Source organism: Crocodylus siamensis, chromosome 5 (genome assembly GCF_052110815.1).
Source record: "Crocodylus siamensis isolate JL-2025a chromosome 5, ASM5211081v1, whole genome shotgun sequence".
Lineage (NCBI taxonomy): Eukaryota > Metazoa > Chordata > Crocodylia > Crocodylidae > Crocodylus > Crocodylus siamensis.
In genome coordinates, this window is record NC_143399.1 from 9,807,505 (window position 1) to 9,825,308 (window position 17,804).

General features: G+C 45.6%; 1 protein-coding gene and 1 pseudogene across 4 annotated transcripts in view; one reads left to right on the plus strand and one right to left on the minus strand.

Annotated features, from left to right (window-relative positions):
* LRP8 (LDL receptor related protein 8) overlaps positions 1–17,804 on the minus strand; it is a 266,690-nt gene that overhangs the window by 134,252 nt on the left and 114,634 nt on the right. The gene's annotated exons all lie outside the window — the stretch shown is intronic.
* LOC149863463 (uncharacterized) overlaps positions 1–17,804 on the plus strand; it is a 56,387-nt pseudogene that overhangs the window by 27,976 nt on the left and 10,607 nt on the right.

Genomic DNA, 17,804 nt, shown 5'->3' on the forward strand with positions numbered 1-17,804 from the left:
AGCCCTCTGCACTTTTTGCTTACACAGTGAGTTTATTCTGTGGTTTTACTTGTCATGGGTCTTTGTGTAAGGTGCCATGCTAACTTGTAACAGACTATTGAAAAGGAAAAAAAAATGCATTAACTAAATGGTATTTAAAGTGGGTTTCTTTAACAAACATGAAAGCAGGATGCACTTCCATTTCCTTTCAGCGTGTTTTGATTGATGATGTGCCATAAGGACGCTGTGGAGGAAAAAACCCCTAAAGTTTCACAAATATGGGGCCACACACTCAAAGGTCTCATACGAGACAAGGGCATCAAGAGGCACGGGAGAGGATCGCGAGGATCATCGAAAACCAAGTGTGCACATGCTGCCTTCGACCAGGAGATGCCATGGTGAGTTTCAAACGCAACAAATCTTTGGCCTTTAATAAAGACATTGGTGTTTTCTCTCTTGCTGCCCCCAGGCATGGGAAAAATTCCCCAGCAAAACAGACAAAGTCCCCATTTCAAAGCCCTCCATAAAACTTACCTTTGTCATGAAGCCCACAAACCATTCCCATCTGGCAATGGTTCGACCAGTGACAAGAGGAGAATTCTGCTTTTTCACTGAACTGTTTCCTTGTTACTTCATTTCCCCCCTCCCCATCCCACCCATTTGTCTGCCGCGTCCATCTGTTGTGTCCTGTCTGACACTAAGATTATTAACTCTCTGGGACAGCCTGTTACTTGTCTGTACAGCGCCAGCGTGATGGAGGGCCCTGAGACTTGGCTGGGGTTCCTGGGTTCTACCTCCATACAACAGAGCGAAACAAATAATTAATATTAACGCATGTCAGCTGTACTTTCAGATCACTTAAACACCTTCCTTTCTTGGCCTAAAATATCTTCTAGGCCACTGAGCTGTGTGTGCATGTTTGTAAATGTGCATATGAAAAAAAATTCTGGTTTTAAGCGTCTTTGATAACTGGCCCTTCTCTCCATTTTTCTGGATAGCACTGAGACGAAAGATCAGGCAGCATGCATCTAGAGCACGTGTACTGATATATTTTACTTTACTTGAATCTATCAAAAAACTCAACTCTCCCCTTCTCCAGCTGTTCGTGTCTTTCTGCTCCCCAGTAATCCCCAAGAGGAGAAGGGAGCCTATTCTAGCAGTAATGCAGTTCCTAATTGAAATGACATTATCTGGAACCCCTAAGGACTAGCAAATGTCCAGCCCGTCCGCCTTGCAGACTCCACATCCAGAGTTGGATTTAGAGGCTGCAGCAAGTGAGAAGGGGAACGGATCCCGGACCACACAACCCCAACGAGCTCTTTCTTCCAATGAACGAGGGGACACGGTTGGAAGCCAGAAGCACGGAGGCACCGAGCAAGCCCCTGGTGCATTCTCCTACATTCACCCAGGTGTTGTCGTTCCTTGTAGGTGGAAGGAGAACAAACCCTTGCTTCCGAGGGCGTCATCTGCTAGAAATCCCACAAAGGAAGCTGCAAAAAGCTTGCTGTCCCTTCCTCTGTATTTTCTGCACAGGCCCCTTTAAGCCAAGAGCTCTTCACAGCCTGCCTAGCTTGTAAGCCTCAAGAGGTTGAAATGGCCATGACCGTCTACTTGTCTCTGAAGCACAATATACATCCGTAATAACAATCCTGGTACGAGTCTCCTCTGCTGCCCTCCACAGAATCAGCGAGTGGGAAGGGACCTAGACAGATCATCGAGTCCGACCCCCTGCTATGGGCACTGGGGGTGGGCATGGTCGTAAGACCCCAGCCAGGTGTCTGTCCAGTCTCCTCTTGAAGATCTCCAGGGAAGGTGAGAGCACCACCTCTCTGGGGAGCCTATTCCAGGCTCTGGCCACCCTTACCGTGAAGTAGTTCTTCCTAATATCTAACCTAAACCTATCCTCCCTCAGCTTGTGGCCATTGTTCCTGGTGACTCCAAGGGGGGCCCTGGTGAACAGACTTTCCCCAAGTCCCTGCTGCTGGAGCCTGATAAGGGTTGTAGGCAGCCACAAGATCCCCATTCAGGTCGCTCGGCCTCTCCTCATAGGGCTGGCCACGGAGGCCCCCAGCCATACGAGTGGTCTCCTCTGGACCCTCTCCAGGTTCCCCACGTCCCTCTTGAAGTGCGGCGCCCAGAGCTGGACACAGGACTCCAGCTGCGGCCTGACCAGCGCCGCAGCAGTCACTTCAGTGCCACAGCAGAACGGGCCAGAGGCTTCATAGCCCACAGCAAAGCCGATTGAATAGTTTAGGCAGGAACCAGTGGGAATCATCCACCAGCTTCACAGGAAGACTTTTAGAGATCTGGCATTGAATTCAGTGGGATCTCGGCAAGAAACAGATGCTAACACAGCTTGCTACCAGTGACGGTCATGATTTAAAACACAAGGGGCCAACGTCAGGCACCCTACGAAGGCTTGCTTTCCAAAAGGCGGACTGCTTCAAGTCCATACAGAAGCAGCCAAAGTCATGAGTTACAAGTGAAAAAACCTAATTCAAAAAATCTACAGTGACAAAGTGCTCAGGCCCTTCCCCTTACAGACTGCCTATAAAACAAAATAAATGAGTCAAAACCCCAAAATAAATGAGTAAAAACCTCCAATGCATGGTTCCACTCTCAAGACCTTACATACATCTGCTACTGGCCAAAGTTAATGTAGCAAAGTGTGTCAAGTCACTAATAGATTTCTGAAATGAACTGTGTTAAAACAGCTTCATTTTCTGACACAGTCAATTTTCTCCTTTTTTCCTTCCCTGCTAAACTCCTGCCTTCTTTCCTCTAACTCCACCTGCTATGTGCGGATGACACAGGGCCTGACAGTCTAAAAGGATGTAACGAAATCGAGCAGAATGAGGGCAGAAGCATCTAAAGACTTTAGCGTTGCTGCCTGACACTGGACCCATGCCATCGTACCAGAGGTGTTCTCCCCCTCGCTGTCTTTCGGCATAAATGTGCAAGCACTGTGCTCTGTGCAGCCAATTATGTAGGATGGCCTAAGATGTAACGGGTTTTAACGACTGGCTTTCGCTGGGATTTTGATTACTTTTGGGTTTGTTTACTGTACTTGGTTTGCCCACGGCTGGGATCCTTTTGTAACAACACTCTATCTTTTCCTCTGATAAAAAGAAGAGTTTCTCGAGCACAGCAGCTGTTCTAGATTCGCTGTACACAATGTGTCCCAGTTAGTACTAACTGTGTTGTCTGACTTCCCAGCCAAGGTCAAATTTTGTCTTTGGATACATGTATGGGGCAGCCATTCAAGAGCATCCAAGAGCAGAGTTTAACCTTGCATTCAAATACATCCTTCCCCCTGAAGGATTTTCTGGACGCCTTAACGCAAGTAGGTGCATTTGGCGTGGACTTTGTCCGATTTCAGAACTTACATGGGTGGGATTCAGAGGACACATACAAGGCTCAGACATTTCACCTGTTTGGAGGGGATTAAATAATTCCCAGAAGTAGCCCAAGCTCAGGAGCCTTCCCTGCTTTTAGGCCAAACCAAAAAAGATTATAAATAACTTGTTTCCTCACCTGGAAAGCCACACAACACTCAAGTCTCTCCCTTATATATCACATCCTTCTATTGCCGAGTTTGGGAAAGGGAAGCAACGAAGTGTGCTCCTTTTCTTCTCTACTACTGGTGTATATTTGATGAGACACACATCTCACCTCAGCAGATATTTTTCACTGATGGCTGTATCCCTATCAATGGCAAAATTTCCACTGACAAAAATGGGACCAGGAATCAGTCCTTAATGCAGAAGTGCAATTGCTGATAGGCCAAATGCTCTTCCCCTTACACTGGCCATACCCTGTGGAAGCCAAGTGGTCCGCACTATTATAGCTGAGAACACAACACCATCAAGATTAGTTTGTGCCCAATGCCTTGGAGAAAACGGGCCCCATATCCTCAGAAACAATTTATTCATCTGAAAACAACCCTGCCAAGGTCACCGAGCATGAGCAGGGGAAGGCGGTCAGGGAAGTTGTCCAAACACTAGTGTCTGGTGAACAGGCAGGTTAAAATCATTTTGTTTGCTCGACAGTCTCACTTGGTGGTTTTAAAATATAGTGTGCAAAGCCAGGGAACCACCTAGGAATTTCCCTTTGGGAGTCCGTTCCTTTTTCTTTTTTTCAGCATAGTCCGTAGCAATTTCTCCTTCCTTGCAACGTCTCGGACTTCCATATCAGCTTAGCCTTCGAAGCCCTGTGCCCGTGTCTAAGGGAAGAACTACTGTACAAATACAATTTGGGCTTTCAGTTTCTTCAACATAAACCTGGGGGAATCCACTGAAGTCTGAACCAGTTTCCACCTCGCTGTTATCTGACGTCACTGAACTTAGAAACCCGAAGTAGGGTTTAGCCTATAGGCTCAGCACCCTTGTTAGACTGCACGTTCATTAAGGTTTCGTGGCACTCCAGAGAGAGGATCGGGCTGCTCTACGGGTTCCCAAAAGGGAACTAGGGTGAGGAATTCCTCTTTGCTTCTCCTCGAACAGCAGCCAGGAAGAGCCGCCGCCCTCGGTTCCCACAGCAGAAGCGTCTGCATGGAGGAGTATTACTACATCCCGATGCGAGGGTCGGGGTGCAGGCCTGGGGCTCCAGGATTAATTCTTTCCCAGAGCAAGGCCAGCCCTACATGCATGACTCGGCCTCAAGCAGGGTGCAGGCAAGATTAAAAGTGATTCAGGATGATAGCACCAGTGGGAAGAAATGAAAAAGAGCTATTAGCTCATGGAGTCTCCTGATAGAAGATGCGTCAGACATTTGATCTGAAGCCAAAAAGCCAAGTAGTGATAGACCATAATTGCTCAGTAGCTGATGTAACGAGAGCAGGTCTGACTTGGCAGCTCACTATACGATTCCCCAGACTGATTTCTTTGCTAAAGTTCGTTGCACCTTAAACTAAACAAATAAATAAAGATGCTGCTATAGAAAAATTTAAAAAATGCAATGTGGCATTTGGGGCTAAGCTTTCGTAATCTATTTCACTAACCTGGTATTTAGCCTATTGGAGTTTATTTGGACAGTAAAATAAAGGGGGGAGCATTTTTGAGGCTGCTTACTTTCTCCCCTTGGAGAGGTATGTTTTCTTCTTGTCGAAAACGCCTGCTTGTGAGAGAGAGAGAGAGAATTTGTCACAAGCATTTATGATGCCAGAAAAATACATTTTTGCCCAACTCTAGAAGATAGAGAGCAAGTAAAACAAAGGAAAGCAAAAAGAAGTCTCATAAGTCCAAAAAAGAGGAGAAATTATTTAGTCGTTTAATTAATACCAAGCATCATGCTTCAGCTTTGTTATTTCCCAAGGGCCTTGACATTTTGAAGGCTGCAGAAAACACAGAGAAAATACAATATCAGCTCTTGAAAAAGAACTGTTTCTAAATGTAAAAACTCATTCTGAAAATGCAAGAAGTATTTCTACCTAACCACTGAAACAGTTTAAGCTTAGCTAGAGAACAGCTGATTTTTAAAAGTCCTATTGAGAATACTTGATTTTTTTTTATTTGCCAGGCGGTGCTGGCCTGAGCTCCAAAAGCTGAGATGTCCTCTCTCAATTCAGTGCTGAGATGCAGGAGGAGCTATAGTGCAGGGCAGGTCACTACTTTGTTCTGTAGGGACCACATCCAGGGTGAGCAACAGGGGCCAACATTGTCAAGATTAATCAAGTAACTTTGAAGCCTAAGTCCCAGCAGTTTTCAATGAGACTTGGGCTCACAAATCAGAGGTGCTTTTGAAAATGTCACCCCACATCTTAACGCTGCAGATGGAGACGTCTGCTGAGACTACAAACTACGAATCTCATTTCGAAATTTTCATTTTAGAAGTGCCACCAACCACCCTTATCATCCATAACTGTCGATTTTGTCTAAATCTGAGCAACAGTCGAGGTAAAAAGCTTCAGATCTTCCTGACAAGCCCTAGAGACGGCCAATCTTTTTAGATGTTCCTTTACTATGACATGACTTACTACACAGAGGAAATGGATGCCTGCCATCAAACCTTCTCACCTGACAAGAGCGAGATGAAGAAGAAGAACATATATAGGACACAATGCAACTCGTGGATATTGCAGTCCTCTCGCCTCCTCTGCGGGTCCAGCGTACAACTAACATTACTGAACCAATTCACTAACTGATATTATTGGTCTTCCATAATCAAAGCTTTACAGTCAGAGGAGTTTCCGTGTGCCACAGTTGAGACTGCTCTTAGATGATGAACCCGAGTTGAAAGATAGCTTGGGACAGCTTCCTCTACATCAGAGGTTCCCAACTTTTTCTTATTGCATACCCTCTTCCAGATTTACCAGCTGCCTGCATACCCCTACCACATATGTTTCATATTTTAACCCCTTAAATACCAATTATGATAATGAAACTTAAATCTGCCACTTTACAATTTTTCCCTGTCCTCTTCACGGCACAATTTAGTCATAAGAAAGTTAAAAGAAGGCTGTGGCAAAGAACAAAAACATCAGGATGACCTTTCATGCTGCTGCCAAAGCCTCACCGAGTTAATGACCATTAGCAATGACTCTCCTGGCAGGCTCCTCCACGGCACTCTGGTGAAAAGAGGTGGTCTTCTGTGTAATACGGGTTGGCTCAGGAGCAGAACAAGTGAAGTTAGCCTAAGCACAGGAAGGTGCTGAACTTTTAATGGCCCCTGTCACAAATTACTCAAAGTTTTGGAAGAAATTGCTCTCTCCCCTGTTATTACATCTGCTTGGACACATAACAGACATTGCTACGGTTCTCAAAGACACCACCTTTTCCAGGGGTATTCCCTATTGGGAGAGGAAGTGCCGCTCAAGACTCTTTCAAGCGGGACACCTATTTACAGGTGTCCCCTTGCACAGATGCTCTGCAGTGATCATTCAGATCTATATATCAAGAATTAGTTTCAAGGTCATTTCTTAGTGGTATTGCTCTGTATGGTATTTTTGCTTCTATTTGCAAGAGAAGCGTTCAGCTGTAAGGACCAGACAGAATGTCACTTCTCTGATTTTCTTTCATGTTTTCAGAAGATAAACAACTTCACACCTTTCCGCATGCCAGTTGGCTTCAATTAATGACTGTTACAGTTTTTGAATATGCCAGTTCCAGTTTATAGAAACTTCTCTGCTCAGCCTTGGCATAAAAATGTCCAACTAGAATTTGCTTTGTCCTCACTAGCTGAACAGCTTTGTGTCTCTGTACTTGTCTGATTTATGGTGTACCAAACACCACTTCATGAATTTGTCTGGAACGATCAATCAGTTCTAATGATCAAGAAGGGCACCTGCCCAAATGGGCCCTTATGATTACACTGGATGAACCAGATCCTCAGCTGCTGAAATTGGAAGGGAAAAAAAATCAAAATCAATGGAGCCCTGTCAGTAGGCACCAGCTGAGAACTGTGCTCTTTAGCTGCATAAATAGAAAACGCATACATCAAACACAGTTCTCGTGCTGCGTAAGGCCATATAGGATAAACAGTAAAGATTTATGGCTGTAACTAGCCTGCACTAATTTTGTTAGTGAGCTGAATGGGTCAATCCTGGTTGCACTTTTAAATAAGCCCCTCTTGAAATCACACAAGACATAAAAATTCAGGTGAGCAACCAACAGTTGTCATATTAATCAAAGAGAAAAATATATGAAGCAAAAATACACCCACGCCAATTTGGAAAGCATCAGCAAGACCCATCTCATAACATACGCTTAGCTGACTTGCTATTGACAGAAAATGCCAACCAGAATTTAAACACAGGTTGGGCCAAACTCAGCCCTGCCACGAAAGGACAAAGCCTGCAGACAGCTGACTCCAGCCTATATTGTGCAGTGATCCATGGCCCATCATGCCACTTGGGAAGTTTGGATGTTTTGTGAAAGTAATTTACTTGATCATATCTCCATTCTGCATGAACAATCAGATGTGAATCCTTTTTGCCTATTAAGAATTGAAGCTTTTCCCAGTGTGGCCTTCCTCCTATCTGTCTAGATTCAAAATGTAACAGCTCCCGCCAGGGGTTGCCAGCGAAGACTGAAACTGGAAGTTTCAGCAACAAAAACATTTCTTACTGGGGTCTTTCCAATGATTCTCCTGGGACCTGTGTCAGGCCATGACCTGGTAAGTTCTTTTCTTCTATACGAACTGGCCCTTAGAGAAGGAAAGGCTGTATTATTCCCTGCATCACATACAGTACTCAGCACCATAGCTTAGCTCCACTGGAAATATAACTTTCCTTAAGCTTTACAAAGAATTTTTCAATTTTATTTATGCTGTCAACATATAAATTTCCCTCCAGGTAATTCACAGGTAAGCAAAAATATTGCTAAAATATTGCATGGAATGCTTTTCATTGTTGGGGTTTGTTTTTTTTTAATCATTATTCCTATTTAAACAGAATATCTTCATTCTTCAGACAATGTTTATATTTTAGGAAGATAAGAGCAATGTACAAACCCAAGCTAGTTAAAAAGAAATGTACTCGTTATTAATATTAACCATCTTTCCAAGCAGCAACTCGGAGATTTCCAGATACTGTTTTTCCATGGACTACTTGCACTGTGTAAAGCAAGCGCCATATAATCCCTGTTGCTTTTGCATTAGTTAGTAGGATGGGATGAAGTGAGGTTGCCATAAGCAACAGCAAGTAATTAAAAATACGTTCATCTGGATGTGTAAAACTACTGTAAAAGACTGAGTAGAATGGTCTGTATTTTGACTTTGCCTGGCTGCTAACAAGTCTTCATAAATTAAAGCAGTCTAAATTGAAAGCTAAATAAAGCTCCTTTTCTCCATTCCTGGCCACCCCGAAGAGGTCAGTCCTTCCAACATTATTGCTGAACAAGGCTTTTTGGTCCAAAGAATTTATGAGCATGGTTCAGAAGGAACAGGCAATTGGGAATCGGAGATACCAAAAAAAAAAAAAAAAAAAATCAACCCTCTACTCGGACCAAAGCACATTACACCTGCTGCAAGTAAGGGCTTTTAAATCAGAATCTAACCTACAGCAGCAAATAAAATTTAGGCAATTAACCCCTGGATGAACTCACCTGGAGGCCTGAGTGACATATGCTGCTTTCCTGGTTTATGTGGTCCCTGTTACTTCATATTACTGTAACTTTGATGGTAATCTTAGGGAGGCACAGATGTTGTTTCTACAAGGAGCGAGAAACTAAAGTGTATCTATCGGTTGTCGTATCCTCCGTACCGCCTTATCAATGCCTAGTGAAGTTCTAGTCCCTACCACTGAGTACAATGAAAACTGGATATTTATACCAAAAGCTAACATGTATACAATACATCTGCCCATGTCTGCTCATGGATCTACGGTGGCTTCACAGCAACAGCAATATCTTCCGAGTACACAGAATAAGCCCGGTTTTCATGTTTGTTCAGATTGCTATGATTAACTTGACCAGGTTCAGTAACGAAGCAGTGTTATCTTCCGCTCTCAATCAACACAGCCCAATATAATTACTGTCTCAGGAGAGGGTCATGGGAAGCATTACGGCTGACCTTCTCAGACACTCATGTATAATAGTGTCACGGTATTTAATTAGGACTGATTTGAACTGAAATTATTTGCTAGGGAGCAATCACATTAACTCTGAAGGACCCTGAGACAGAGCCGGAGCAACTTGGAGAAATATTTCAAAACAAGCTCCTACCCCCACCCCCCAAATGAGAATGAGAATAAATAAATAAATAAATAAAATTAGAAGTGTGTATGACAATGGCATTAAAATCACTCTGCTCCAATATGCATCTCCAGCAGAGATCCGCTGCGATGAACAGAAGATGCTGTATTGCCACTGGGCCCTACCAACGGCCACAAACTTATTAAAATGCAACCAAGAAAAAATATCATTATGCTACAAGTCAAGTTTTATTTAAACATGTAAGAGCCAGATAGCTCTGAAACAACAGGGAATGAGGCACTGAATACACCTCCTCAAATCCTGCAAGCACTGCACCGAACAGCAATCACTCAGCTCTCAATACTGGGGCCACATTTTCAATCTGTGGCTGAATACCAACAACTTTTACACTTTCCTCCAAAAACTTATCGCAGTAACTGGCCGTACATTCTTAGGAAACAACAGGACTGGTGTTTACACCTGAATACAAATGATTAAATGCAAATAAAAAGACTGAAGATTAAAAAAAAAAAAAATTGGTCTCCTTTTCTGTGTTCGCAACTTTGCTCCCACACAAATCTGCAGGCATGAAAGGCAGGAACAGAAGACTAGCATCTTAATTTCAGACACAAATAAGGACATTAGGCAGTTGCATGCCCTCACTTACAAGTGTAATGGTAAAGAATAAATGGAGTCCCAGTTTTTATCTCCTTTAAAATGATGCCAACAGAATAAAGAAGATTTCCCCTAAAATGCGTCTTTTAACCACAAAGACAACTCTGACACCATGTACTACAAAGAACTACAAGAAAATCCTACTCCCTTTTTCACCATGAAACTCAAAAATACCATCAAATCACTTCCACCAGAAGTGCAAGAAAAACTACAGACCTTGATCCTCCTACCACCCAACCCAGGGACTTTTTTACATGCTCCCTAAAATCCACAAATTTTTAAAGGAACCCTGGCAGACCCATCATATCCAACCATGGGACCCTAACTGAGGAAATATCAGGTTTCGTTGAATCAATCCTAAAACTGCTTGTCACCCAAAGACCACGTTTTGTCCAAGACACTTTCTACAGAAACTTAAAAACATAGACCACCTTCCCAGCAACACCCTCCTGGCCACCATGGATGTTCCCAGCTTATATACCAAAATCCCACACCAGGACAGCATCCAAGCCTGCCTTACGTATCTACAAGAGCAAGATGACAACTCAAGAGTACAGACCCAAAGATATTACTAACCTTGTACACTTCATCCTCACACACAACAATTTCACTTTTAACAACCAACACTTCCTCCAGACTACAGGCACAGCTATGGGCACCAAAATGGCACCACAGTATGCCAACCTTTTTATGAGCCACCTGGAAGAAGAATTTCTCAAGGACTGCACCGTCAAACCCTTGCTATATTTAAGATATATCAGTGACATCTTCATCATCTGCACTGAAAACCTAGAATCTCTGATTGAGTTCCATCAGAAATTCAACAATCACCATCCCTCCATCTGACTATCTCTTGAATGCTCCAGCACCAACATCTCCTTTTTTAGACACAACGATCAGTATCCAGAATGGTAAAAATATAGACCACATTATACAAGAAACCCACAGACCAACATACATATCTGCACAGAACCAGCAATCACCCTTTTCAGAGACAAGCATATGCACTTCACTTCATCAACCTCCTGGATACAAAAAAAGTCATTAACTAAATATAGATATTGGATTTATGACACATTATAACCTGCCTGACATCTGACTCCCCAGGTACCTCTCCACTATTTACCTGCTACATTCATTCCCCTTCTTCCCCCCAACACCCAGCCTGTCTCTCACCCACTGACTTCCTGATTTACATCTTCACTGACTCCCTGTCTTGCATGCACACCAGCCCAGCCTCTGGCTTCTTTACTATTCATTTTATCCAGGCAGAGCACACACCAACTGCAGAGGCTTCCTCAGCCTGATGAAGGGTTTTTAAACCTGAAAGCTTGCTAAACAATGTTTTCCCCCAACTATTTAAGTTTGTCTAATAAAAGATATCAGATTCACCCAAAGAACCTTGTCTGCTCTTTTAACCACAGGCACAAAATGAGTGTCAGCAAGGTCAGTCCTCCCCCACTGAAAGTAGTCTTTCTGAGCTAATGTTATGCCACTGTTTAGGTCTTTCCCATGGAGCATCTGGCTCTACAATCCTCCCAGCCAAAGTGTGAAGCTCTGCAAAGGCTGGGATCATACAGGCCCCGCACTGATCCATCCATTCCTCAGTGCACTGCAGAGTCTGAAGATAAGCTTCCCGAGGACTGTGCATTGTCTCCGGCTGCTCTCCTTGCTCCTCTGCTCTCCATCTCCTGTCTCAGGGCCTGCAGGTGCTAAGCCCTTGTAGGACATGCCCAGCCCCTCCATCTCAAAACGGCAGCATGCAGAAGATGCTCACCACCTGGCAGGGGCAGGCCCTTGCACCCAGTTCTGCTCTGCACTGGTCAACAGCTGCCTGGTTGTTTCAGCTTCAGGTGAAGCCAGCCCTGGAGTCTTTCAGAGAGCTGTGTTAAAACCCTTGTCATGCAGTGCCAACCAGAGGCAGAAGAGCAAGTGACTGCGTGGAGAGAGGGAAGGACATGAAGGATGGGGCTCTGAAAATATTTCACAAGGGAAGGGGAATTGCTAAAAGCTGAGCCCGTCTCTCTGACATCCTGCATGGGTGACCAGCTGTCACATCAAAGCTCAACCCGGGTGAAGCAGAGTCCTTAGGGTCCCTCCCCACCCCAAACTCTCACCACTTCCTTCCCTGGTCACTGTGGAACATCACTGTTCGCTGGCTATCAGAGGCCAGTGCTTGAGGCAAGGGGTTAACTTTGACTCAGGGCACCAACCCCGCACGTCCAGGCTGGGCCGAACTGGCAGATTCTTCCTGCAAAACTTCTCCAAGATGCAGCTTTGTGCCGGCCTGCTGCAGTTACTGCAACATCCTTTTCTCCGGCCTTGAGACATGCAGTTTTGCCGCAAGGAAATTCATCCTGATGCTGCTGCAAAGAAAAGAAGTGGGGGGGAAGATCTCTACTTTGACCACATCACCCCTCTTTACATAGTCCTCTGCCAGCTCCCCCACTTCTCCACAGTGTCAAACAGGTGCTATTTCCCTGCTATTTCAAGGCCTTGTACAACTAAACCCCATCTCTGTATCACTCATCTCTCATTCAGTGTCAGATGTCATCACTACTCTCCGACTGGCCCCTGATGCCACCTGCCAGCATCACCTGTAATGTGTTCGAATCACTTTCTCCTACGCTGTCCATCATGGCTGGGAGGAGCTCCCCTGAAGCATCCCAACATCCTCCTTCAAAACTTTCCTTCACCATGATGCCTAAGACATCTTGAAAATAATCGGGCCTGGGGCTGTACCGACTAAAGCCTGGAATCCCAGCCAGTATTGTCTCATCGGTTCCCAAGCCTCCCCAGTTCAACAGTGGCCAACACTATCTATTTCCTCTTGTCTTCAATTCCAACCTCTCCGGGGCAGAATCTGTGTTCTTCTCTGTGGCTGTACAGTGTCTGGCAAAAAGGAGTCCTAATCTCCTAGTAGTGCTTCTTGGCACTATGGAAATACAAAAAAGAAAGAACAAAAGGGATATTGCTACAGGCAAGCTACCAATATCTCCCTGTCTCTCGCACAGCCTGCTGCCTTCTTGCTGATCTATGCATTTCTAATAATCGCATCACTGGACATTTGCATGGCACCAAAGAAGCAACGAGGAGCACACCTTCCCCTGACAAAGTAAACTCTTCCTATGTTTCTTCCAGGTACACGAGTACCACGAACTTCAAGGAGCTCCACGGAAACCCCGGGATGGTTCGAGTCACGCTCTCAATAGAGCAAGACCTTCACTACACTCATTTTCATATGACATCTCATATTTTTAGGAACTCTCTCATTCATAGATTCACAGACTGAGAGGCTGGAAGGGACCTCGGAAGATCATTGGCTCCAGCCCCCTGCACCAGGCAGGGAAGACAACTGGGGTCAGGTGACCCCAGCAAGGTGACCGTCCAGTCTCCTCTTGAAGATTTCCAGAGTAGGCGATTGCTCTGCCTTCCTCGCCGACACACTCAAAATAATTAAATCAGCACCCCCAACCCCTGCCAATACCCCTGCCAATACAACCTTGCAGGTCACAACTACTACTACTACAGTAAATCCTGATTATAATTTCATATACCAAGATGCCAACCTGCACCCAACACAAAGCTCTGTTAAGACAAGATGCTAAACACAATACTGCTCTCCCTAAAATGATTGCCAATGCTTTCTTCTCACTCTGGAAGCAGAAAATAGAGTTCAGAAGTAAAGCCAGCACAAGAGCGTCATTAAACTGAGCAAGACACAGGTATCTCGCTCCGGAATACACATTCCCAGTCTCTCTCTCATCCTCTGAACACGAAGGTGATGATGAGAGATGAATATGAATGGAAGGCTTTGTATGCTCGAAAAAGCCCCCACAACAGGTTTTTTGGAAACGGGAACCGAACACTTCAATGTAAATCAACAAAAGAAGCAACTGTCAGAAGACGAAGGATGCTCCGTTTATAATGCAATATGTGATGGCATGCCTCCACGCCGAGCTGCCTCAAAGCAACCACAGAGCACACTATTCAAAGTAAAAAAAAAACCCATACAAGAGGCAAATGATCTCTCCTTTGTGCAATTGTCTTCAGTGACTTAGATGGAGCAGCACCATCTAATGATGGGGAGGATTAATGTTGTTCCTAAAACAGGCAAAAAAAAGCAAATAGGAGGAAGATCTAATGGGATAAGACAACTGAGCCTCCAACAGACATCTGAAAATCCAGTCTGACACTGCACGTGCTACACAGATTAGGAAGAATGACACTGCTGGGCCAGTTCCAGACCAGATCTGCTTTGATGTGTACTTGGCTCAAAAAGGAGGTGGCAAATGTCAGATGCTTCCCCCTCCCCTCGTGCACTTAATCATCTTTCTAAAGTATTTCTATAGCACTTGTCTTTGAGCACTGAAAACTGTACACGAGTGTGCCCGGCTCATGGATACATCTTGGCATAAGACAGGAATTTTCTTGGTGTTCAGACTACTTTGCTACACATCAGATTGGAGCTATAAACACTCCAGTCTGAAATGTGACAGGAGAGCCTGGTTTTCCTATTGATTTTCAGCATCTATCTTTAGTGTGTTGAACTGCCTTTAATTATACTGCAGAGCACCCTGTCTTCCAATGTTCCTGTACAACACTGCACTCAACGGGGTCCATCCTACAGTGATATAATTAAATAGTACTACAAGAAGTAAAATAAGGGCTCCTCCGGGTTAAATATGTATAGTGTTCCGTGTTTTCAGTTTTCATTTAAAAGAAACCCAAAAAACACCTCCAAAAAACCCAGGAATTTTTCAGGGTTTATTTGCCAAATATAAAATCTGGGTTGAAATAGAGATAAAAGGAAGGAGGGGAGGAAAAAAATATTGCTTTAAATCAGGGAAAATTATAATATATTCCCGTGGTGGTGAGGGAAGGAGGGAGTAAGGCTGGGACTAGGGAAGGGGCGGGGCACAGCGCAGCCCGTCAGCAGGTCCCGGGGCTGTAACAGGAAGCAAAGTGGAGGGAACTGTCAGTGGGTACAGGGCAGGCGACTGAGGCTCTTGCTGCTGCGTGCGCCCCAGGAGAGCTGCGGCCTGGGGGGTGGCCCCAGATCTACATGCAGGATGAGAAGAGGTTGCCACTGCAGGCAGCCCAGCTGGCACTGGGCTTGTCCCAGTGTTTGGGGCGGGCAGCAGCCTGCTCTCATCTGGTGCGCAGATACGGAGTCTCATGCCCCCTGGGAAGAGCCCGGCATAGCCCCCCAGCCTACAGCCCTCCTAGGGTGCACATGGCAGCAAGAGCTATGTGCCTCCCCCGCGCCCTGCACCCACTGACTTACAGTTCCTTATGCAGCTGGCGTTGGTCATTTCCAGGGCCGCTGCAGCAGGGGCTGGGGTGAGTGGGAACAAGTGGAGCCCCAGGGGCATGGCACAACTTGTTCCCACTCACCCCAGCTCCTGCTGCAGCGGCCCGGAGAGCAGATAGTGCCAGCCGCCTGCAGCTGCTGGGCAGTGCTTCACCCAGAACCCCCTGGGGCTCCGCTTGTCCTCACTCACCACAACCCCTGCTGCAGTGGCTCTGGGAGCAGCCAACACCACCTGCCCGCACCGTGGCAGGGGGCAGCCCAGGGGTTGCAGGGAGTGGCGTGGGGCCAGATGCAGTATGTGTGCGTGTGGGGGGGAACCCAATCCCGACCCCAGCACCAGCACCTCCCGTCCCACCCAAGGTAAGAGCCAGGAGCCCTGTGCCCCAGGCAGTGGCTCCCGCCCCGTGAACCTGTGCGGAGCAGCCCGCCACAGGGCTTGCAGCTTCCAGCACCAGGGCAGGGCCGCAGCCGGATCCACTGGGGTGCAGCTGGGACTCACTCACCACGGGAGCAATTCCCGTGGCCCACCCTGCACTGCCCGGGGTCTGAGCCAGGAACCCCATGCCCCCAGGTAGCAGCTCCAGCTCCCCTCCCCCCTCTCTACATGCGGCTGCAGTGATACATCAGTAAAAACCAAATAACTTCAATTAAAAAAAAAAAAATCAATCAGGGAATTTATTAATGAAAAAAACATCCTTGACATTTGCCATCTTGCTTGTCACAAAGAACTAGGGCTGGAAGGAACCACAAGAGTTCATCTAGTGAGTCCAGCCTCCATGGTGTTGAATTGTCCCCCCACGCTGGGACCCCAGACCAAAATTTTCACTTCCACCTGGCTGAATCCAACAGGAACCCAACACTGCTAAAAAACAGATGACCTATTTACGTGGCTGGAATCAAATAGTGGCCCATAATGCCACACTGGGGAGTCACTAACCAAGGTCATAGGTAAAAAGGTGTACGATGGAGGAGAGGTAACACACCGGAAAATTGTTATGGGGACATCGGACTTCCAGGGAAGACGAACGCATGTTTTTCATCTTTCACTACATCTGCATGTAATGTTTTTCAGACTAAATCCTGTCCAACACCACTGGCAGAAATCCAACCATTCCTGCCCGTTTAGTGGCTGCTGCTGCAGCGACCTCCAGGCCTTATATTCACATATTCAAGCTTCCAACGCTGCTTTAGAATCAACCAGCGTGATTTCAAGTGGGAGCGGATGTATTTTTGGAAGAGCCAAAGCAGGGAAGTTTCCATTTAAACCTCAGTACGTCCAGTCAGAAATGAGCTCTAGTTTTCTTTGCAATATTAACAGGAACCTCAAAATGTGCTTCTGTTGCTACAGAAGTACCAGCGTGTGTGCCATTGGGATACAAAGCCTGATTTCACAGGTAATATGTTTTTATTGAGTTCTCAGAACCACCTCATCCGTCCACCCGACTTTTTAATTTCCCACATGAACGGCTCAGCATTACATCAGCTTTTGGTACGTTCGGACAGGCTACAGTTTGCACTGAGCACATATCTGGATTCCACAGTAATATTCTCCAGCGAATACCCAAATTAAAAATGACTGTTTTTCCCCAGCAGTTTTCACCTATTACTTCATAAGCAGATGACCAATTGATAGAGAATGATTTATTTGCAAACTTCAGCTGCATTCCCTCTGATTAACCAAAAATGAAAGAGGAAATCTGCAGAGTCAACATTTTAGAGCAGAAGAAAAGCCTCAATTTAAGTAGCAAAGGCCATTTTAAGTTCACACATCTTAGCTTTGCAAGAAACACATTTAACTCAACAGAAGTGCTGAGACTGGAGAGCCAGAGTCTGCGCTTAATGCCAGGCGAACGCCAGGAATAACCCTCCAAAAATCAAAGAGAAGCTGCACTACTAGCATACACCTGGTGAAAATGAAAGAGAAACAGACCCTGGGACCCTCCGCTGTCAGGCGTTTCCCCTTTCCCCTGTGAATCAGCAGCTAGATAAAGGACTAGTTCTTATTTTAGGGCTCGCTGTCAGGTCTGAGGACCAGGATCCCAGAAGAGGGGTCTGGCGTGGGGAACGCCTGCAGAAGCAGCTCCTAAGGCTCCGCTAGATGTACTCAGGGGAGAGCTGGAAATCCAAACCTAGACTGGATTTTGTAAAATGGTTCGTGGGGTGAAAACAGGCAAGAAACTCAAGTCCAGTCACGCTTGAAATTCTGC